Source organism: Prionailurus viverrinus, chromosome B1 (genome assembly GCF_022837055.1).
Source record: "Prionailurus viverrinus isolate Anna chromosome B1, UM_Priviv_1.0, whole genome shotgun sequence".
NCBI lineage: Eukaryota > Metazoa > Chordata > Mammalia > Carnivora > Felidae > Prionailurus > Prionailurus viverrinus.
In genome coordinates, this window is record NC_062564.1 from 94541827 (window position 1) to 94567349 (window position 25523).

At 35.9% G+C, this 25523-nt stretch overlaps 1 long non-coding RNA gene across 1 annotated transcript in view; it reads right to left on the reverse strand.

The window, feature by feature from the left end:
* Nucleotides 1-418: 418 nt before the first annotated feature.
* Nucleotides 419-25523, reverse strand: part of LOC125164558 (uncharacterized) — a 132078-nt gene continuing 106973 nt past the window's right edge. The window contains exons 3-4 of the long non-coding RNA XR_007151805.1: nt 12035-12156; nt 419-540 (exon numbers count right to left, since the gene is read on the reverse strand). This is a non-coding gene — a long non-coding RNA (uncharacterized LOC125164558). The remainder of the gene's footprint in view (nt 541-12034; nt 12157-25523) is intronic.

The following is a 25523-nucleotide window of genomic DNA, read 5'->3' on the forward strand; positions in this document are numbered from 1 at the left end:
TTTTCTTATTGTATGGATTCCAGCTCTTTGAGTAAGCAATCCTCTAGAGAATGTTCTATACCTGTTTAGTTATGTTATTCTTAAAAGACATTCTCAATCTAATTGCTTGAGCTAGAACCATCTGTTAATGGGTCTCAGGTAAAACTAGGAGTTTCCTTCATAAGAAAGAGATCACAGGATACAATAGGATACAACACAGTATGTATTTAATAAAGGTTGCAAGTTCATGTCTTTAATCCACTTCCTCTTCAATAGTAATAAAAATTTTGGAGAGTCATATGACTCCCTCACTATTAAAGGATATGTTTTACAGTTCCTTCTGCAGCAAATGATCATGTCCCTATGTAACAGGATTTGGTGGAAGCTTACAGACACATTCATTATAAAATAGCTAACAGCATTGTTGGTCCCTCTTGATCTCCTCTGCCCACTACTTGGCTTATGGGTGTTGCTAGATTGAATGATGAGGTTTAGAATGTACATAATGAAATACTGCCATTGAAGGATTGTTGTGAGCCATATCAACTTTGCAATGCATATCTGAAATTATATAGGAAAGGAAAATAAGTGTTAATCTTGTTTGGCATCTTTTATTCAATTATTTTTTTCAAGCTTTTTGTTATTCATGGACAAGCTGAACTAATATCTCATTTTTGCATAACACTTATATACCTTTACCTGAAAAGAAATAAAGAATAATTTGGGGACCATATAATCTCTGTTTTACTTGTTACTATTTGTTTTTCCTAACTAAAAAAAAAATCTTAATTAAGTTCACTACTAAGTCCACTTAATATCTCCTCTAATGTCCTAAATTCATGTGTAAAACTTTTTATTCACATGTCTTAACGGAGCTCCCTAGTCAGAATCTGTATTTGAATCCCACTAATAATTATATCCATGTTCTCCTTTTTACCACTGCATACCCTTTCTTAAATATTTTAGATAATGTTAATCATATTTTCTAGTGGAAACATAACCAATTAATAAGAGCTAACATTTATGAACAGTTTCTATACAGAGCTACTCAAATTAATGTTACCTAATTTAATCTTCACAAAACCCCAATATCATTATTATATCCATAATGAAATAGACTTAAAAAACATTAAATGACTTGTGAAAGATCACACACTCATTGGAACAAACAGAACAATTATCCATTAATTAAATCAGTTTCTCTTTCCAAAAATTTATATTCAACAGAAAGTGTGCCTGGTATTATTTACATCTTAGGGGATATGATTTTAAGCCAAGGCAGTGGCAATAGAATTAGACATGAGAAAGTTTCTTGACCCTTAAGTGATTTACTGAGTGACTAAGCTCCTTCAGATTTATGATGATAAAAACATGTTTGGTACGTACAAGGGAGCAAATGATGAATTGTGAGACTCATAAAAGATAGCCCTCAGCAGGTGAAACTGATTATTATTCAAGGGGATAAAACATGACACATCTTTTGAGCTATATGTGTTGAAGTCTGAGCATGTAACACTCTGATGCTATGGCATCCATCTATGCTGTAGCTAGATTCTTTTGTTACTTTGATTAATACTGTCAAAATGATGATTAAATAGATAATGCAGGTCAGTCTAAAAAAATACTGGCTGATTTGTTATGTTGCTTGTATCTTCATAACGAAAACTGTAGCTTGACTTGGATTTTGTTTTAGTTGTTAGCAGCAACCAAGATTGTCATTATCTGGCATTCCATATTTCCCCAAGTAACCAGACTGTTTTTAGTACATCCACTTTTTAAATATAATAAGTATTGCTGGATTCATCTTTCCTTTTTTTTTTTTGACATTCATGAAATGAACATGTATACTCTGAGGCAGAGAGTAAAAGCAAAGTTTTTAAGGGACTGAAGCTAATATAATTATGGTGTATGGATTATGAAATCCTTAAGGGAAACAATATAAACTTAAAATTTTAATTTTAAGTGTAGGGACTTGAAAGAAGTCTGTGTAAATTAGGACCCCTGAAGCTTGAGCTTCATTAGTTTCATGGTAAACCCACTTCATTAGAACAATATACATACATACTTCTTATATACACATCATAGATACATCTTATTAGTAATAATAAATTAGTTCTAATAATATAGTTCCTGACACAATCTATGAAGATATAGAAGTTTATAATTTTTCATTTTATCTCTAGTCTTTATATTTATATATGAAGTTACCTACATGTCTCATAATATTTAACATAACCAACATTTATTGTACCAGGCATTGTTCTAACCACTTTTATATCCATCAATTACATTGTGAAACAGTTCTACCACCTATAAATTAAATACAAACAGATAGATTAACTTAATTATAAATTACAAAATGAGAAAAGGTAAATTAGAAAGGGGTATCTAGGACTTGATGCAACTTAAAACCAAGTGAAGAGACAAAACATTACGTTTCAAGTTAAGTTTCAGAAACAGACACCCTTTGTATTTAGTAATGACAAGAATTTCGTAAGGAAATCTAAAAGAGAAAAGAGTCTTTTGAAAAATATATCAAAAGTGATCTCCCCTCTTACCAGCAAAAAAGGAAGAGTGGGAGGGGGATGGGGAAAGAGGGAAGAAATAAAAGGAGAAAGTGATTATGAGTTGTAAAGGAAGTAAGTATACTTATATATACTGCAAGGTTTTGCCAGTGTATTTTCACACTGACTTCCAGACATATTTTCACAGTGCATATAATGCAAATTTGAAATATAATCCTGTTATATCACTCTTATCAACACTGACTGGTATCATTACTCCTGCCCTGGCCCTGCAAAAAAAGAGCCAATATTTTAATGCCCCCGATTTCAAATCTGAGAGACCACCAAGGAGCCAATACTGATGCAAAGGCACGAGGGTTTATTTGCAAGCTCAAGTTTGGGCCCAAGTATACCCGACACAGCGACACAGCGGAGCAGGGACTTGGACCCCTAGTTTAAGAGGCGTAGCAGTTTTATAGGGGCCAGTGGCCAATGAGATTGTAACACACACAGAAAGTTGCATAGTCATGCCAGTCCACATGCAGGTGGCCAATTGATTTACAATTTACCCTATAGTAACTGTTTGAACTAGCCTATCACTCTGTTCAGAATTGGCGCGCAAGTTTGGCGGGCCAAAGGCGGGGTTTACATTCTTTGGAGGTTAGGGGTTCCGCATTCCTATATGAGCCGGTTTCCAGTAAGGGTGTGCTCAGCGGCTTGACTAGGGTGGGGGAGTGTCTTAAGCAATAAGCAGGTCATATGGGGGTTATACATGAGATGGTGGGGGTAGCACAAAATGGAGTTAGTCTTGCTCTGCTTGTCCAGGGGTAGGGGATTTTTGTTAAATTCCTTGGATCCCACAATTTGATACGTAAAAAGTAAAAAGTAGCTTCTCATTTTTATTTCAATTATTATTTTTACCTTTAATTTTGTATAAGTCTAAAAATGTTCACATAGATTTGTAGACTAATTACCTTCCTGTTTAAGTTATCTTTTCATTATTCTTTCATCATGTTCTAGGAAGGTATTCGGTGTTTTCCTAAATATTTGTTAAAATAATAAAAGTCACTCATATTCCATTTACTTTCCTTTATAATCATTTGACTCCTCTATTTGCAATATTTTATAGAATATAGTTTATAATGTTACATAGATGCATCTTTCAGTATTTATACTATAATTTGTAAATCGGATGTGATGCTTAAAGAGAATATGTGAATATATATTTAATATGTTAATATTTATTAATGTTTCATTTTAAAAGCTGTTTTTATATTCAATATAGACTCCATTTACGAGTGGTTGAATTAGTGATATAATTTCATTTTCTTTAAACATGTATCTGTTTTTTACAAAATAAAAATATGTTATGTTTAGATATATCCTGCATATAAATGTGCACATGCACTTAATTACATACTTGTTGAAGCTTCCATTAATCATTCTATCAATCAATAGATCTATTTCCTAATCCATATTACCATTATATAATTAATTTTAACATCATATAGCAAGTAACCTTACAAAACACACACAAACACAATTTTTTTATTAGTTCCCCAAAATGTGGCTTATTTAGTTGTATGCCTTTTGTGAATAGAGAAGCAGGATTATGGCATTTGGAGCTTAAATTCTTATAGAATGTGAATAAATGAAATTAATAAAATGGGGCCAGGATGAATATGTTGCTGTCTGTTTAACCGGTAAGTTTACTGGATTATATTATATATACAGTGTTTTTCATGCAACCAAAATCCTAGTAAGAGGGTTGCTTTCAAGAAGCAATATTGCCTCACAAAAGAATGTTGTCCATGAAAAGTGCAAATAATGGATTTTTTGAGAGGTAATATCAAATCTGAGATTGAAGTTTCTCATTTGCCTGCAGAAATTTCCATTCTTACCAATGGAATCAGATAATGGTCACTGTTCTTAGGGAAACATGAATTTCAAAAAATTATTTTCATTTTCTGAAATTCATACCCTTATGTGTGCTTGCTGATATTCAGGTAACTAGGTCAATTCCACTGGGTTCACGAGTGTCAGTTCTCAGAAATTCATAACTCCAGGTGAACCTTAGAGTACATAGGTCAAGTTCTAGTATAGAATCCTGTTGGAATTTTGATTAAAATTGCATTAAATTAAAAGATTAAGTTTGGAGGAAGTAAAATATTTATGAGATTATATTTCTTTCCATGTATTTTGACCTGCCTTTATGTTCTTCACTGAACTGAAGTTACATTCTTCATGTGGATCTATCCTTAAATTTCTTTTAACATTTTTAAAAATAACTTAATAATTTTGCTGTATTACCAAAACAGTTTTCTGACATGTTTTCCTATATAAAAATGCTCCTGATTTATATTTACATATATGTTATATCTATACACATTTATATTTGTAAAATATATTTTAACTTTATGTATAAATACACACATACATTTGAATGTATGTATACATATATTTGAATATATGTGTATATACACAAATACACAGATATATAACACAGAACTTTATTTTAGCTCTAATATTTTGCAGGTTTACAAATACTATACAGAATTAATGCCATTTTTTGATCTCCAGTTTAATTTGATATTTCGAGATTTTTTTGTTTCCTTTATTACTTGGCTTACACTTCCAGAGTAATGCCAAATGAGATTTGTGATTCTTCGGCAAATGTCAGAATATTATGTGTTGGGAAAGACAATCTGCCATGAACCTAGAGCATCCCTGCGTATCTGTATGCCAAAACTGAAAGGTTTGAATATTTTTGTGCCTGGGCTCTTTTTCAGGAATGTGCTCACAGTGAGCAACTTTGTGGGATGAGATAATGTCACCCTCTGGAACCAAGAAGAGAATTATTTACTGCTCCCTCTGAAAGAGTGGATTTCCCAAGTCAATACTCCTCAGCTTTGTTGCAAACTCACTGCATGTGCAATGTCCATCTAGCACCCCATTCCCTACATTGCCTCCATGGGACTTGATGAGAAGGGGAGTTGATGTGCTTGCTGATAACTCATGCTGATTCTTGTGCTGTCCTTTGACTCTGATCTCATGTTTCATGTCTTCTGCCTGCATCATGAAATAGTAATAGGCTAACATATTGTGTCGAAAGTAAGATAAAATTGAATCATAGAGGTACTGGGTGGCTCAGTCGGCTTAGCGTCCGACTCTTGATTTCGGTATAGATCATGATCTAATGGTTCATGGGTTTGAGTCCCACGTGGAGCTCGGTGCTGATGGTGCAGGGCCTGCTTGGGATTCTCTCTCTCTGCCCCTCACTTGCTAATGCTCTCTCTCTCTCTCTCTCTCTCAAAATAAATACACTTAACTTTTAATTGAATCTTAAATCCAACAATTTCGGTAATGAATATGAGAAATAGATGACACGGGATGTTTAAAATGGCTTTAAACAAGGAGATGATCCAGGGCCCTACAATTTGGATTTGGGGATATGGGCACAATACCTGGGATTGGGTAGCAAATGCATTTGCCCAAGTGATGAGCTGGACAAATGTAAGGATATCTTAATATCCTATCTGTTAATGAGGCTGAACAATGAGAGATAAAATTGAAACACACCCATGAATAATAATTTGGTTGTTGCTTCTTCTCCTCTGGATAGTAGAAAGGAGGGATGCTATGATGGCAAGGTGGAGCAAGTCCCACAAGCCACAGCTGGAAGATAATGTTGCTGTGGCTGTGGAGTTACCAGACTTAAAATGAAGGGCATCAGCAATAAGGACCTTCTTATTCAATATAGAGCTTGACGTGACCCAAAAACATTAGAAGTTTGTTTGGTAGAGCAGCAAACATGTGGACACTCAAATGCAAAAATGAATCAAAGTTTTGCTAACAAACTGGTCTCCACCACTGGGTAATCTGCAATGAGGCAGAGCCATAGAGGCATGCACAGGGCAGAAGGAATAGGGCCATTGTGTCCAGGTGCTTGATGGATATGGTACACAGAGGAAGAACTGGCACTCTCTTGGCTTCCCTGACTTTGGAGTTAAAGGTCAGGAAGGAAAAAAAAATCCTCCCTCCTGATACTTCCTATCCCCACATCTAGTTTTCCCCTTCTCCCTGCATTCCATGCATTCTAGGCCCATGCATCTTTACACCAGATCCTATGGAGGAAAACAAAACAAAACAAAACAAAACAAAACAAAACAAAACAAAACTGAATTCAGCTAAAAGGGTTCTTGCAAGGGGAGGAAAACTACCCTGACCTTGGACATGAGCCCCTCTGGGCCAATTCAAGGTATTCTCTTTCTGCCTCCTACTTCTAAATGTATAATGAATAGTGATGTTTAATGTTCATGGACTGTGAATGCCCAACAGTATCAGAAGGAATTCACCCATTCAGGGACAACTACATAGGAGAAAGTCCCTATCTCCTCATATGGGGTCTGCAGGGGCAAAGTAGAAAATCAGGAGAAGGGGAAATCACAGTATAAGTTAAATATTTGATGGCCGGTAGAGGACTCAGAGATACCATTCCCCCGTGCTGCAGCATCATCTGTCTCATGCAGTCTCTAAGCCTTTCCAAATCAAAGACAACTATTAACCCCGCTGCTAAGCTCTTATGGAGACTGAATGTTTGACCCATGGTAGCTTTATAATTCTCTAGCTTGACATCCACATTTTGGAGATCTTCAACTCAGATTCAATGACTAACAAGGGAAGGACCTAAGAGGGCTCACTTTTCATATGAAAATGGTGCATGCTTGAGAGCGCAGCTGGCCTGTTGTCACATGAAAAAGTGGCAGCTAGACCAGAAAGGAAACCCTTACTTTCCACTCCACCACTTAAGCAAAGCCAATTGCTCCATGAAGCCCTTGATTTACAAATATCTCCATAAATTCGTGGCTTGGTTCATTCATGGTTTGGCTAAGTGAAAGTCTAACCGTGTTTATTAGAAGGTAGCTGTCATCCAAACTGAGTGGCAACACTGGAAAATCAATAGGAAGGTTTGGCTTCTCATTTTGCTTTGGCTGCAAACTGTGGAAACAAATCACAGCTGCCAATTGAATACTAGATTACTTATGGAGATGGTCATGGTTAAGGGCTCATTCTCTGTTGAAATCTACTGGAATCAAGTTGCTGCTGAAACCTGTAACATCCAAATCTCTGTCACTGGCACTGAGATTCATCATCACACCAAAAATGGCAACACATCCACCTCTACAGACTGGGAACAAAGTAAACAATAATATGTCTCTGATGTCAAGGCCACAACTACACAACTTGCCATTCCTGCCAAAACTTAGCCTGTCTCATGGATGAAGGAGACTATATTGCCCTTTGACCCTTTCTCAAGATTATCTGAGTTACCTCAGAGCTACCAAGATTCTGGTTTAGAGTATCTCTTTTACTGTGTGATCAGCTAACTGATCACAGCATTATAACCCTTAAAATCATATCTGTATATTTTTTCTTTTATCCAACTCTGACAATAGTGTTTATTTGCCACAAAGAATACCTGAAAATGGGGCATATTCAGGTGTTTTATGGTCATTTTATTCCTCTTATAAACCTAGGATACCAGCATTATTGAATGGTAGAATGGACTTTAAAAAAGCCCACTCTACATCCCTCAATTCTGGTCCAGAAAATTCAGAAAGGTAGTTCGGTCAGTGAATATGGTTTTCCCTAGTACGGGTACATTTTCTCTTGCCCACTCCCTGGGTAATTATCAGGATAAGAAGGATAGGGATTTACGTAGACATACATCAAAAATTTATAATTTAATCTAGTCCATTCCTGGGCATAATGAATCTTTATTTTCCTACTGCAACTCCAGGCCAGCCTACTTGTCATACCCTTTAAGTGCCAACTCAGTCAAAGGAAGGTGCGGACATTCAGACTCAATTCTGGCTCAGCCATACAGATTATCTTGTTGGACTGACATACCCTTATATTATAAAGACACTGACATCTTGGTTGAATACACTATTCATTGTGTCTACCTAGAGTGAACCTCTTAGGCAAATGTGATGCATATAATGGAGCCCTGAAAAAAATGTCAGTTATGGTAATGGTACACATTAACTTTGTATTTGTTGAGAGAGAGCAAGAACCATGACACATAGGGAGGGAATGCCTTAGAGTTACTGATTTGGGGATGGGGTACAATTAATGTATCTTTGTCTCCTAGATATAGCACCACAGCCTAGGGAAACAATCAGGGCCTCCTTAAGGAAAGCAGCAGGTGCAGCTGACAATCTGACCTTTTAAGTGGTTTATAATCCTTGTCTATGTACTATAAAGAAAAATTCATGTGGACATGTCTGGTCCAGAAGTATTCAGATATTCTTACAACGTCAGTGGCAGGTCTTCAATGTGCAGTCCACCTCTGTATGTTTATAAACAGGCCAGCAGTCAGCACTTTTTTTTTTCATTCTGACTCCTACAAATTCATACGCTTTTATTGATACCCAAGTGGATTATGTTATGTATGGGACTGAGGCTGTAAATACTTGTTAACACTCTCCACATTAACCAATGGAATGGTGATCCAAATCAAGTTTAAAAACAAATGGCTAACTGTTAAGAGTTGTGACTTTCAGGTTAAACATTTATATATGGGGGAAGTGGGTCTTGTAATGTCCTGAGGATTGAGGACTGAGGATGCGAATTATTTTTTGGCATATCTATTGCCCCCTGGAATTAACAGCAATAACGACAAATACTAGTATATCAACTTTCTCTCTCCTGTATGCATAATAATGGATAATGCACTGGTCTTAGACTACATTTTGTCTGTCTGAAGTAAGACCAACTGATTCTCTCTGAGACATATTCATAGTTGGCTGGTTCTGTCAACTTGGGGAGGTCACTTCTACAGGTTGATCTCAGTATTTTGCTTGGAGGTCTGTTAATAGTTACAGATAGTAGGAAATAATTAAAGGCAGTATGAAACAAAGTGAACAGATTTGATCCCAAACTCTGTCATTTAGATTAATCAGAGTGGACAATGGAGTAGCACATTTATGTGAAAGTTAGGTTTGTCCAAGAACATGTAGAACAAATTGTTGAGAGAGGCAACATTGATGTGGTTGCAAAGCAACCCCTACATGTTCTTGCTGGCTGTATCAAGAACCCAAGCCCTGGCAACTCTTTACCTGGAACATTTCAAGGCTTTGTTTATAATAAGCAACCACGAGGGATGAGGTAATATCATCCTTTGGGACAAACAGTGGGCTTACTTCCTGCTTCCTGTGAAAGAGGTGGACTGCCTAAGCTTAATGCTTCTCACCTGTGACACAGATCTGCTGCATGGGCAGTAACCATCTGTGCCTCTCCACATCATGCCTGGGGAACGTGGGTACTTGGGGAATCAATACACGTCTTATATTCATGATGTTTGCATGACATAATAAATGAGTAATAAATGGTACTAAATAATAAATAAAGTCTTTTCTTTCTTACCTAGGAGTCTCATGTTTTCTGCCAGCATCCATCAGACAGTAACAGGCTTTCAAGTATGTAACTAAATCCCAGACACAAATACATACCCTCGTGGTAATTCATAGCATACATTATTAACCTTATAGCTCTAAGAAGTCTGCTCAAGAAACCTTTCTACATATTTTAAACCTATGTTTTCAAAAACCCGTATGTCATACTGGAACGTGCTGCTATCAGGATTCTTTTATTTATTTATTTATTTATTTATTTATTTATTTATTTATACCTTTAAATGTTTGATACATTCTAACATTTCTTCATTACTAGACATTTTCTTTTTTGTTTCACTAATGAATATGGAATAGAGTTTAATACCTCATGCTCTCAATAACAGCCCTTCCCAACTTTCTTCTTTCTTTCATAAAATAACTTGATCTTTTGCTAGAGAACTTGTTCTCCAGATTTGCCTGTTTTACCATAGTTTATATGTTCCAAACTGTAATTCCTCTGCTATTCCCTAATAAACTCATTTTGCTGGTAAACTAACTTTAGGCTATTTTCACCTTTCAGGCTGACAGTATCAATGTACTTTTGATATTAAGGTTCATTTTAAAAATCCTTATAGTTAATTCATCCAACTTTAGCCAGCTTGACCACACATAAAATTCCTTCTCAAATTCATATTCCATTAAACTTCCACAACTTTTTAAATATTCCTTCAGATTTTGTCCTATATTTTTCCCTTTTCCCATTCTGAAAAAAAGCCTCACTTTAGAACAAATTACTTTTTTTCTCTCAGCAACAAAAAAACATATCTTTATTCCTCCTACCTTCTCTTATTGAAAATATATATCCTATTTTCTTGCATATAGAGTTGTTTCCTTATTATTACTAGTAGTTTAAATTACATGGATTAGAATTTTTAACCCTTAAAAATCTTAATTAAAATAGGCATTCCATTTTGTCTTATTTGAGAGCCCTTGCTTTCAAGTGCATTTCTTAAATGATCTTATCTACTTAAAATGTATCTTTAAATCTTCATTGTAATTCTCTTGAGGGTGGGCAGCAGTTGGTAAGATTCTGGCCACAAATGGAGTTCAATGTACATTTCTGTCCAGCCATATCTAACTGCAAATGAAATACACCCACATTTCTGTTTAACCATATTTTGAACCTCCCAACCTGATGATTACCAAGCCAAGTTCTTAAGACTCAAAACAAGTTCTATGTAGTAAGATCTCACCATTTTTATATATATCTATGCCTTACAGGACTATAGTTTTCAGACATAAAATAAGTAAGTGTACTGGAAAGTGGCACATTCAACCTTTTGGAACCCAAGGGGGCTTTTTTTTTTAAACTAAGCCTTGGGTCTTGTGGAGCCAAATTAATATCTAAGACAGATGTGTCACAGGATTGGGGATAAGTGTACCTCATGGGACAGACATTTTCTTTAGATTGGCATTCTTTAGATAGCCCATTCTGTGACCAATATAACCTAACATAAGAGTCTTAAAGTTAGGTGGCAAGTGTTCTAACAGCTTTTCAGTGCTTGACCCAAGCCCACCAATTTTATGGCTTTTGGCTTCCAAGATTTCCATTAGCAACAGCTTTTACCTACATAAAATAGACAAACAAGCATGTGAACATTAACACACCAGCAGTAACCAAGAGATATTACTGTGGATGTGGACTGGGCAGTAGAAGGCCTTGTCTGCACCACCAGCAATTCCCTGTATAGAACTGGTGATTAGGAAAAAAAAAAAAAATGAACAAGCAGACTCCAACAAATGGGCACTACAGACAGGGATAAACTGCTTTGTCAGCCTTAAAACAAAACTTTATCCACGTAGGTCATCACACTAGATCCATTCTAGCTTAAGTTGTACCCAGTCTGACTTTGGACCCAGTGGGTTTCTAAATCAGAGTCTCTGGCTAGCAGTCACCAGCAGTTCTCAAGGTGAAATATGGAGAGGGATTTCATACAACTGAGGAATTACAGACTGAACCAAAGGCTAGGAATTCAGGTTATGGATAGAACCATCTGTGAGCTCAAGCTGATCTGTTAAGGCCAGGACTTGAAAGCCGATTATATCAGAAGCTCAATGCAAAGACAGTGGAGCTCAGAGCCGAAAGAAACTTACCCATGGCCCTTGGAAATGGTAAGAAATACGGAGAAACTCAAAGGGGTCGTGGAAACCATGATTTGCTCCTCCCCCATGAAGCTGTCAAAAGTTTCCTTTGGATGCTGACACCACCACCAACTCTGTTAAAAAAAAAAAATTCAACTGACTAAATTTTAAAGACATTATTGGCTTTGTTCAATGAGTCATAGATTGGGCAGCATACCATCTAGCAAATAGAAAGGGGCTCCAAGGAGCTATACAAAATGGAAGACTTTTATATGCAGAACGGAGTGGGAGAAAGGAGTTACTAGCAGAGTGGACTGTTTGTGGCAAGGTTACTTTACTTCGGGGGACCGCAAGGGTCTATCAGGCAGATTACCTCACTGGTGCTAACCAGGTAATTTCAGATTGACTAGTTTAAGTTTTCCATTCCCGGGAGATGCTGAAATTGTAATTAAGTTAAATATTAAGTCTCTGGGCTTAAATATTAAGACATGGACTTAGCACAAGGGACCCCATTTGGGGATGTTGTCTCTTTTTTTAAGCAGATTGTAATAGATTGTGTGTGTTGGCGGGGATATCAGCAAGGATTTTTCAGGGAGGAATAATAATTCATACAGATAAACAAGGAAGGTAATGAATATCAGAGAAATGAAACATTATGTATATAAGCAGAAACTTAGACAAGCATTCTAAATGTTTTAGCAACCAACAGTGGATACTCCAATTTGAATTGCAAGCCAATACGAATTACAGAAATATCAAAAGAAGTTAAATGTTAGGTTGGTTATAGGGCTCCTGGGTGGCTCAGTCGGTTGTGTCCAACTTCACATCAGATCATGATCTTGCAGTTGGTGGGTTCAAGCCCAGTGTCAGGCTCTGTGCTGATAGATCAGAGCCTGGAGCCTGCTTTGGATTGTGTCTCTTTCTCTCTGCTCCTCCCCCCGCGCTCACTTGCACTCTCTCCCTCTCTCTGTCTCAAAACTAAATAAACATTACTTTTTTCAAAAAATATATTAGTTGGTTACTTGAGTACTAGACAAAGAAACTGATCCCCAATGTTGTTCACAACTGGTATTATCTGATGGTATATGAGATAATAAGAATAATCTGTATAAGAATAAAAGCTAATTTTATCTGGTGGTAGAGACTATAGGAAGATATTAAAACAACTGTGATTTTGGGCTTTTGAGGCTGGGAAATGTGCACTGCCATTAAAAACAATAATAATCAGGTTTTGGAAGTATATAATTTATTGTTTCAGATTTTTTCCCCAAAGTCTTTGTTAAACATACAGTGTGAAAATAGAACCCAGCTAAGTATTTTATAAAAACTTTATTATTTACTCCTTAGAATAATAGTCCTGTAAAGTAAATTCCAACTATTATTCTCAAATTATACACAAGGTACATGAAGATTGGAGAGCTTACAAGGCTAATAATTGACAAAGTAATGATTAGCCAAGTGTTTTGAGTCTAACATCCCCATACTTAAAACACTTCTCCCAATTGTCTCCCTGGAGGATTTGGGGATATTAAAAGTTTATGTATACACATCTTACAGTTACTCATTTTATTATTATTATTATTATTATTATTATTATTATTATTATTTTGTGTGTGTCTAGCCTCTCATCTAAGAGCAATATGAATTTCAATATTGGAAATTATATTTAAATACAATGACAAATATGAATCTTAGATAACTCTGCTTAGTAAGTGGGTCCTTGGTGGACAGATTTCTAGTAGTGAATCATGAGTCAAAGCTATTCTTGAGGCTTATTAACATAAATATAAGTAGAATGGAATAATAATGGAATGATAATGGAAGCCACATTTCTATAATTGAAATAATCCATATTCTGTAGTACCCTAGGTTAATTTATAAAATTAGTATGAAATGATAAATGAATAGAAAGTTACTGTGCTACCAGACAAAGTTTAATTTGCTGAGGCAGTGTTCAGTTTAGTGATTCTACTTCACATTTGCTTTTCTTTAGATTTTTTTTGTCTTTTCTGATATTCAGACTGCAAAATGAAATGATGTTGAAAATGTAATAAAAGACCAAGTTCTTATTATAACATGCTTTTCTATGTGGTTGGATTCATCCCTTTTTTTTTCCATACTATATATTTTGTTTTTTGGTTCTAGGTCTGATTATTTTTTTTTCAGTTTATTTATTTATTTTGAGATAGAGAGAGGGTGCACAAGTGGGGGAAGGATAGAGAGAGGGGGAGAGAATCCCAACCAGGCTCCCTGCTGTCAGCACATAGCCCAATGTGGAGCGTGACCCCATGAACTGTGAGATCATGACCTGAGCTGAGGTCAAGAGTTGGTTGCTTAACCAACTGAGCCATCTAGGCACACTTTAATGATTTTTATAATAGATTATATTTATGTAATTATTTGCTTTATGAATTTGGAGTTTTTAAATGTAAATTATGTCAATATAGCATTAATACAATGTTTTAATCTAAATAAAATAGCTAATTTAAGATTATTTGATTTTAATCATAAACATTATTTATGCATGATCAAATGAATACCTGTCATACTGTCAGCATACAAAAATATGCATTGAATTAAGGATACAGGTTTAAAAATGAGTTTCAAGGCATTCTATGAGAAAATATTACTGTTGATATTATTACATTATTATATTTATTATTATAAAATATATATAAAGAATGCCAGATATTTCTAGAGATATCACCACCAAGCCACGAAAGTAATGTTTTCTACATCTGTACCATGTGTAAAAACTATATTTTCTGATAAAATGTATATATTTTAAATGGATTAATTCACTTACATTTTGAAAAGTTCCATACTAAAACTTTCATAGATCTTGTATCCTAGTTTGTCTCCTTACATCCCATGAAAACTCAGTATTTTTTGAGGCAATGGAATCACTTTTAGAGAATGAGAATTTACTTGATATAAAAAATCAAAATTATCGATGATTATGTAATTTTCATAGAATTTATATTCAGCATTAAATTTCAGTGAGATTTATTCTGAATCCAAATGTACATAAGAAATTTGAGTAGACAACATGCAAAACAAATAGAATTTAATTGAATATAAGGCATTAATTGAATTTTATGAACATTTGAAAAATTCATGTGTAATAAACTTCTAATGTGCTTTTTAAGTTGTTTTTAATTTTCATTCCCTTTTGAAAGTCTTTTATTGTGTAAGAGTTGAGTCAGGCCACCCCAAGATGTGCCATGTGGGCATGAAGATTATTCTGAGTTGAAGGCAATTGAGAGCCAATGGGCACAAGAAAAACATTTGATCCTCCCTTAACTACATAGAATAATCTGAATTGGGGGTCTCTCCCAGAATAAGGGTTATTAACAGAGCCCTTTTAAATGGCCCTCAGCCATTTTAGCTGAGTGACCTATATGTATGGCAGGGCAAACATCGATCACAAAACACCTGCTCTTATTGTTGCCAGGTGGACTGGGGAAACCCCAAGCCTTAAGGCCTCCCCCTGGCCCATCCCCAGGATGTCCCTGAGACTGTTAGTCTCATCACAATAAAGAGTTAAAGGATGGACCAGACACAGTGGCTGAGTGGTACAAATGGGAAAGTTATTAAAAGGAGAGTACACTCTCGAGATGTGAGAGTGGGCGAGCTCAAGGGGAGATCTGAGATCAGTGTTTGGTTCTCTTTTATTGACACTTATTAACTAGGGGGTGGAATATTTATTATTTGGGGAGGGGAGTTTTTTGGGATCAGGGTTTTGTGTCTTGACTCCTTTACTTGGTCAGGGTCTCCAGGCTTCTTTGTCTTGGCCTGTCTGGTTTGATAGGGCTTCTTGTGACTTTGTTTTTGGAGTGCTGCCTTGACAGGTCTTTAACTTTCCCCAATAAGGGGCTATGAATCCCCCTTTGCTGGCCTCCAGGCATCCTATTAAAGCTTAACTAACTGTCTACTCTAATATTATTGCCCTATGAATTGCATTCCTTTCTTCTGAAGTCCCAGACTCCCGGCTCCCTTCTCTTTACTTTAGGAAGACATATATATTTCATTTTGCCTGTCTTTGGAATTTCTATTTCTGTGTGAATTCCTCATACAAATGCTATTAAATTTGATTTTCTCCTGTTAATCTCTTTCATGTCAATTTGATTCCTGGTCCAGCTAAAAGGACCTTTAAGGAGATAGGAATTCTTGCTCTCCAATAACAGCTACAACTTCAGCTCAAAATTCAGACAAATCAGCTCGTCTTATAAGAAAAAGAAGTTGTAAGATTTACTAAATATTCTGTGACCTTTTTACTGCAAAGTAAATGTACTCTGACCAAAAATGCTGTAGAAGCATAGTGCAAATCTTCACCTTAAATATTAGATACATCAGTGAAGGTTCCTGTGTTCATTAATTCAACCAACACTTAGAAGTTCATAAATAGGAAAGTCATACTTCTTGTACTTAAAAATTTTCCATATTCATGCAGCAAAATATGCTCTTAATGATATATAATTTAATTGGTGCAACTATAGATGTATGCTTAAAGTGCTATAGGAACACAAAGGACCAAGTTGATTAACTTTAATTAATGGGGACCAGAAAAGGACAATTCAGTAAGCTTTATGGAGAGGGCAGGTGTGGACAACACAGTAAGAGATCAAAATATGCAACACTCCATATTCCAGGAGTGTTTACATTTATAGGGGTGAGACACAAAATAACCAATTTAAATTAGTAAGTTATACTAGAAGGAGTATATAGTAAGTATACTAGAAGATCAGAGTGTATAGGAAGTAGAGGGGGTTTACATCTATAAAGAGAGTGATCAGAGACAACATCACGGAAAAACGTATATTTGGGGGAAAACAGAAGGAGTTGATGGAGAGAGAAATGCAGATGTTTGGGAGATGAACATTACCGACAGAAGTAAAGTGGTGAATGTGAACGGCTTTAAAATTCAGGAGTGACTGGCATATGAAAGTAACCGCAAGGATGTCAGTGTGTGGGTGGAGTAGCATGAATAAAGGGGCCAGCTATGAAATAAAACCAAATTGGTCAAATTGACAGAATGAGGAATCTCAGGGGTGAGAACCGGTAAACTATGTCAATTAACTTTCCCTCAGGCAAATCTACCATTGACTTTTTCTGTTAAATACTTGTGCTACTTATTCTTCAATTTCCTTAAAAATTTCTCCCTTGCATTTGGTGATAAATCAATATAGGTGGTAGATATTTGGGGTTAGACTTGTTTGTTCTTCCATTTTCTCTGTGGTTCTTATACAGATAGGTCCTCTGATGAGGTGCATTCTTTCTTTCTCTTGATTCTCCAAAGCAATCAACTCGGAAAAGACTTGCTGTGCAATTTAGTGATTTTTTTTTTAGTTTAAGAAAAGCACCCCAACTGAAAGAAATTGATGCATTACTTTTCTTCATAGTGTATAATGACACAGGTTTAATTAGATATATAGAATCAATGCAAATAATACGCCAGAAGAATAAGCCATTGTTATGTGTAAAATAATATCCTTCATGGAGAGTTCAATTAAAAGAAATACACCAGGCTATAAAGAATTAGACAAACTAAAAATAAAGGTTTAAAAAATTTAGTAAAGGAGAACTCATATTGCAATATCCCCATACTTCAGTAAAAAGGAAGATAAAGCCACTAAATAGATTCCTAAAAAATCTTAGCCATTAATTCCAATAATTCCTAACTCTGCGTTGGGAAACAAATTTTGCCATCCCAAAATATGCCTCTTTGGTATATGATTATTCTAAAAAGCTGCACACACAAGAGAATCTCTGAAAACCAAGTTGAAATTACCCTTTCATAAGAGACATTTACACATATGAGGGAAGTCTCCCTTTGTAAGGGTGCCTCCCTCAGTACTCTAAAAGGAAGATATGTCTAAATCTCTAGAAACTGTTATCAGTACGGAAGCCATGAACTTAAATCTATATAACAACCTTACCCTTTTACTGTGCTTTTCCTGGCAACTCTCATAACTGACTCCCAACGCCTTTTGTCTTCAGCTGGAGATGGTATATAAGGTAATGGCTTCAGCCATTTCAGAGAGTTACTCAGGTTTTATGATCCCTCTATGAATATCAGAAGTATACATATCATTAAATTTTATATTTTTTTCCTCTTATTCTGTCTCATGTCAATTTGATTTTTAGACCAGCTAGAAGAATCTTGAAGGGCAGAGGAACACTTGGAAGACAGTTTTTGTTTGTTTGTTTTAAACTAAACATTCTCTTGCCATATAACCCAGTAATCACATACTCGCTGACATTTACCTAAAGGAGCTGAAAATTGGATGTCCACAAAAAACAAAAACCTGCACATGGATGTTTAGGTCAGTTGTATTCATAACTGCAAAAACTTGGAAGCAACTAAGATGTTCTTTAGTAAAATGGATAATCCAACTGTGATATATTTAGACAACAGAATATTGTCACTAAAAATAAATGAGCTATCAAGCCATAAAAAGACATGGAGGAAACTTAAGTACATATGATTAAGTGAAAGAAGCCAATCTGAAAAGGCTACATACTCTGTGATTCCAACTATATGATATTAGAAAAGGCAAAACTGTGGAGACAATAAAATAACCATACTATATGATACCATCATGGTTGGAGATAACGTCGTTATACATTTGTCCATACCCATAAATTGCACGACACCAAGAGTGAACCCTAAAGTAAACTATGGATTTTGGATGATTATGATATGTCAGTGGAGGCTCACTGATTGTAAGAAACAACCACCTGGTGTGGGAGGTTGATAGTAGGGGAAATTGTAGATATGTAGTGAGAGGGGTATATGAGAACTCCCTGTATTTTCCAATCAATTGTGCTGTGAACCTGAAAATGCGCTAAAAATTAAAATATACAAAAAACAACAACAACAAAACACTGGATAACCTACTATGTTAACCTAACTTACTATGTTAACTTACGATGTAACCTACTATTCTTAAATTACTACGTTAAGATGGCGCAAAATTTTCCCACTATTCTTACTAAAAATTAAGTGACACCTTTGAACAAACACAGAATCTCTCCCTTTAAACTTATATGTGGCAGACTATGAATTCGGGTCTGAGACCACATCCTGTGCCTGATTTAACTGAATCCTTTCATAATCATGCTCAATATTTTAAAATGGTTTTTCCTTAGAAACCCTGAGACATAAAGTCATAACAACCTGAAAGGACACATGGAGAGAATTCTGCCATGCCTACTGACCAGGAGATCTGACTGCATAAAAGTGTTCTGCAGTAAAGATAAGATGAGCTGTCACCACAATAAGACAGACCTTTTCAAGTGCTGATAATCACCCACATAGCTATTTTTTTTTAACTTTTAAAAAATTTTGGATGTTCAGTCCAAAGTAAAAAACAAACCAAAACAAAAAAGCAGCTGGATTAATACTACTCATAAGAAGTTAGTTCCTCAGAAATACTGGACTATGGTTCCAAAAAGGACTTAAAAGCTTAAGTTTTCTAATGTAACTGATACTGGTTCTGAACTCAACTGAAGAGAGGTACTCTCACAAATTTATTCCTATTCTTACACACTACCTTGCGGTTCTAATCACAGTAGGGTTATTTCAATTACAATAAGAATCACATTTTACTAGAAAACAAACATGTCATTTGTTATTGAGGGGAGGCATAATATGTGACCCTTAGGACAGGATTATTTGGAGTTGAAGGCAATCAAGGCCTAGCAGACTCACTATGAATTTGTTTTTGTTTTTGTTTTTGTTTTTTTTTAGAGAGTTCTCCTAACTCTTTAAAAGAATTAGATAGGGGGTCTGTATCAGGAAGAGAGCTACTATCAGAGGTAACATTTTACATCAGAAAGACTTATCTGCATGGCATGGCAAACATTTATTTACCAAATATTTGCTTTTCTAGTCTTCCAATAAGTACCCCATAATAAAACGTTGGTACTAGATGATGGCCATGGTGTCTTGTGTCTTGTTTCACATATGGCAAAAAATATTTGGGAAGATAAAACAATTACTAAAGGGACTAAATTATTACATAAATGTGATGGTGCTTATGTGATGACAGAAACTCAGAAAAAAAGTATTGACCCTTACAAGGAAAACTCAATTAAAATTTTAGATTATCAGGGCCCAAAGTCTTCATAAGGAACTACCAGATAATACTTAAACATTTTAAAAATGCAAGTGAAAAAGGCAACACAACAATTTGTAAAATTAACATATGGCCAAGAAAAATCTTTGTGGATTGCTAATCTAGAATCTAATTCAACTGTTTACCATTGGTATGATATATTCAAAGGTTATTCTCCCAAATTAAATAATCTAATAACTTTTAAACAGTTTTATTGAGATATAGTTGATATACAAATAATTTCATATATTTAATGTGTAGAAATCGATTAGTTTGGATTTATACAAATGCCCATGATCCATCACCACCATCAAGGCTCTAGAGATCTGTTGTACAAAGCTGTTAACAATACAGTATAGGTACTTCAAGACTTGTTAAGAGGATACAGTTTATGTTAAACATTCCTACAACAACAAAAACAAAAACAAAGGTACACCAGGGAAATTTTAGAGGTGTTGGATATGTACTGAATTTATTAGAAATTTGGTAATTTTTGGGGCGCCTGGGTGGCTCAGTTGAGCATCCAACTTTGTCTCAGGTCATGATCTCACAGCTTGTGAGTTCAAGCTCCGCATCGGGCTCTGTGCTGACAGCACAGAGCCTGGAGCCTGCTTCGGATTCTGTGTCTCCTCTCTCTCTGCCCCTAACACACTCACATTCTGTCTGTCTCTCTCAAAAATAAATAAACATTATTATTTTTTTAGTAATTTTGTTATTCTATCTTAATTTTGATAATTGCTTTGCTTTGTATTTTCTATACACTTGGTGTGATTAAGTTTTGGGGTGATGGGGGGTGTCTAGAGCCTATGGACAAGAAAGAATTCTTGAAGACATCTTTAGTTCAAAATGGTGATTTTATTAAAGCATGGCACAGGACCTGAAGGCAGGAAGAGTTGTACTGGGATTGTGATGGGTAACTGATTATATATCCTCAGGTTGGGAGGAGATTAGGGATAGAGTAAGTCTCTAAGGAATTTTGGAAGGAAGGTTTCCAGGACCTTGAGAGGTTGGGTGTTGTTAGGAAAACGCCATTTAGTAAAATTTCAGTTATGACACCCGTCAGATGTATATCAGGGGGCCATAAGCTTGGAGTATGATTGCCAGCATATATCTTGGGTCAGTTGAGATAAAGGAAGTTTCCAAAGGAATTTTTATGTTAAAATAGACTTACAGGATCCTGGGGGTTGGGCTAATGTTAAGCTAAGATTGCCTTTTGCTCCTAGTAAGTGTCATCATCATAAAGGCAGCTGAGCTCTTAGAGGGAGGTCACTTTGCAGGTTTAAAGAACCTGTCAGTGGGCTGTAGGAGGTAAGGGAATTTAATTTTTATTTGCCTTAGTTTCCCACATTACCATGGCAGGCACTTCCTTTGTTCTTGGGTAGTCAGTGTCTGAGTAATATCACACATATCCCACCTGGAGGGAGGGGTTGCTGTTAGCCTGTACTTTTCCCTCAGCTTGCCTATGTTCCCTCATCAGATGGATATTTACAGGGCTGCAATTTGCTCAGAGAAAAGTAGAAACAGAAATGGAGATAACTAGAAACATTATAATGTTACTATTTTATAGTAACAGGGAAGAGATTATAGAGCAAATACAAATTAAAAATAAGAGACTAATTCCCCCTGTTGAATATAAGAAAACTCTCCTCCTTTTTCTTAGAGGATTTACTTTAAAAAAAAAAAACTGATTAAGTTCTTTTTCTGTCTCTTTGAAATGTATATAACCTTTTTTTAAAACTGAGTAAGCCTCTTATCAGCTTCAGGAGCCAAGACTGTCCTTCTCAAAGACCTGGGAACTGTCCCTTTGAAATGTAATCATCAAGGAAGATGGCACCAGTTTCTGTAAGAGGGTACAAGCTTCACTTCAGAGGGCTCTTCGTCCAAGTTGCAAAACTACTTCTCATAAAGATATGACAGGTTCTTTTCCTGTGGTTAAAACCAATTAGCTAACACAGATGGTTACCCCAATTTAAGATGAACTGTGTGTGACTAATGATGCTGTGAGGTTGAGGACTAATTATTGTTTATCTTGGGAACATGTATGTATGTGATGGGTTGTATCTTCACTTGGTTACATAAAAGGGTAAGGTTTCTTTCTGCTCTTGCAATCTTTTAGTGGACTGCCTGTGATGTGCATTGAAGTCTGGTTTAGGGATTATTCAATAATAACAATGTTTTCTTTTCTCCTAGGGGAAGAAAGAAATCCTTTTTGTGAGGAAGGGAGGGGATTTTGTTTTTTTTTTTTTTTTTTCAACGTTTATTTATTTTTGGGACAGAGAGAGACAGAGCATGAACGGGGAGGGGCAGAGAGAGAGGGAGACACAGAATAGGAAACAGGCTCCAGGCTTTGAGCCATCAGCCCAGAGCCCGACGCGGGGCTCGAACTCACAGACCGCGAGATCGTGACCTGGCTGAAGTTGGACGCTTAACCGACTGCGCCACCCAGGCGCCCCATGGGATTTTGTTTTTAATTATATTTCCCTAATAGTTGCCCAGTAAGCAACTGTATATAAAAGTTTGGAGTCAGGGAAGTGATCCAGGCTGGATACATAAAATAGGGTACTGCCATTCTGTAAATGCTATGTAAAGCCAGGAGATAGGCTGAGATCACTAAAGGAGTGAATAGAAACAGGCTTGAGAAGATATCAAATCCTAGTAATGGGCCACTCTACTACCAAAAAGAGAATCCAGAAAAGTAAACAGAAAGAACAGACCATGAAGTGGGGAGACAGAATAGTATAGGGTCTTAGAGGCCAGCTGAAGAAAGTATTTATAGGTCTGTGGTGTATTAAATTATGTAAAATGCTGCCATTAAAGCAAGAAAATGCAAAAAATGCAATATTAGATATAACTACTTGAAACCATTAGTAACCTTATTTTTTTTTTATTATTTTTTTAAATTTATTTTGACACAGAGTGAGAGAGAGAGAGCATGTGAGTGGGGAGGGACAAAGAAAGAGGTAGAGAGAGAATCCCAAGCAGGCTCCATACTGTCAGTGCAGAACCCAGTGTGGGGCTCAAACTCACGAACCATGAAATCATGACCTGAGCCAAAATCAAGAGTCAGACACGTAACCATCTAAGCCACGTAGGCACCCCAAAACCATTAGTAATCTTAACACAGTTGTTTCGAGAAAGAGGGAAGGTTAAAACGCCACTAAAGTAGATTTAATGGAGTTATTTCAGGTATAAAGATTGGTATGCTGGAGGTGGCTTTCAAAAAAACAAAAACCAAAACCCAACAAACAAACAAAAAAAACAAATGTGAGGAAGTCAAGTGAGTACAAACACCATGTTGGATAGTTTGAAATCAGCCCTAGTGGGAGTACATATTTATACCATGAATTTCAGAAAAATACTTCAAATCAGGGTTTTGTTCTTCAAAAAGCTGGTTGTTAAATATTCACCAGCATACCACTGAATGAATGTCATATGGGAGTGAGTTTTAAAGATCGAAAGAAAAGGCAGTAAGTAAAAATAATGTCTTCAAGAAGTTTTTGTCTAAAAAAGAAGCAAAATACATACATACATACATACATACATACATACATACATACATTGGGCAGAGGCTAAACAAAAAATGTGTGCTGGTAAAGAAAGATGTGTTTTGTTGTTTGGTGTGTTAGTTTTGTTTTGTTTATCATCTAGAAGTAAAAGCCACAGGAAGCAGATTAAATGCTTCAGTCAAGAGGAGACAACTGATGACATACAAGAGGAAAGGGAGAAAACGGGGCTGTAGGCAGAAGACGGGATCTAGTGTGCTAACAATGGAGTTGACATAGCCCCTAGAACTACCAACCATAATGGGGAGGAGGACAGAGCATCTGGGTATACCTGTAGACAGATAATAGTGATGGAGGTTCTCTGTGAATTGCTTTCTTTCTTCAAGAGACATTAAAGTTTGAATACATATGCCTTGTATGATTTCATTCTTTCACACAAGATCTTCAGAGGGAAAAAAAAAAAAAACGTTTACAGTCTAATTACTTGAACATATATGTTAAAATACAGCACATTCAATTCTTCACCCACTGTGTTAGGTTTATATATTTAAGTAGGACTACAAGTTGTGTCACTTCTTTAAACAATCCATAAAATGATTAAACTGAAAGAGCCATTTCATACAACTTTTATACAGAGTTCAAAAGTTCTCTGCCTACCTAACTCACACCAAAAATAACAACACCAGCAATGAATTTTCTGACTCAGCCTATAAATGGTCATCCCAATGAATATCTATGTAGTCTATTAGATGACAGCCTGTATAATGTACGGGTTCAGACTAGTTAACCCAAGATATGTCATTTTGGCATGCAGAGCATTTTGAGCTGAAAACAACTAAGGTTCAAAAGATTCAGGAAGAAACTTTAACTTTCTCCCTAAATATCAAAAGCATTTGGGTGGAGGACCTGCTCCAGGAAGGGAATTATCACCACAGGTAACTACAGAATAATATGAATTAAAGGTGGCAGGACAGGGAGGAATTTAGCAAATTCCGGTTGTTAAAAACCAAACATTTACTTCTTCTCATCTTCCTGTAAATTGTCTTCTTTCCCTTTGAAGTCCCAGACCCCACCCTGTTTCTCCTCAGTTCACATACTCCATTTTGCTTTGCAATATTTCATGTTTATGTGTATTCCCCATATGTACATACTTACATCTGATTTTCTCCTGTTATCTGTCTTAATTTAATTTAATTTAATTTAATTTAATTTAAATCTTAGACTAGCCAGAATAATCTTGAAGGATACAGAACAATTTTTTTCTCCCCAAAATAAAAAAAAAAACATTATATTTGCTAACATATTCTGTGGACAAATAACTGATATCAACCTTACTGCCAATTGAGAGCAAAAGAAAATCCAATTTTTCAGTTCTCGTGTGTAGAAAGCAAAATTTGCCAACCTAAATTTGTCTCTTTGACATGCAGATTATTTTGGGCTGATTTTTTTTTTAATTTTTTTTTCAACATTTATTTATTTTTGGGACAGAGAAAGAGCATGAACAGGGGAGGGGCAGAGAGAGAGGGAGACACAGAATCGGAAACAGGCTCCAGGCTCTGAGCCATGGGCTGATTATTTTTAAGAAACAGAAGGCTCAGAAAGAACCTTTGACATTCCCCCCACCCCAACCTGCCTGAAATAATTTACATAGGGAACCTGCTTCAGGAAGAAAGCTATCATCATAGATAAGAACCACAGCATAATATGAATTATGTATGGTATTGGGGAGGACCCTAGTAGTCTGTTTCTTAAAATTCCTATGTCCCATTGTTTCTGTATGATGCAGAAAACATCTGTTTACCAAACATGTACTCTCTTTCATCTTGCTGTGAACTGTCTTCCTTCCCCCCTGAAGTCCCAGACCCCTACACCTTTCCC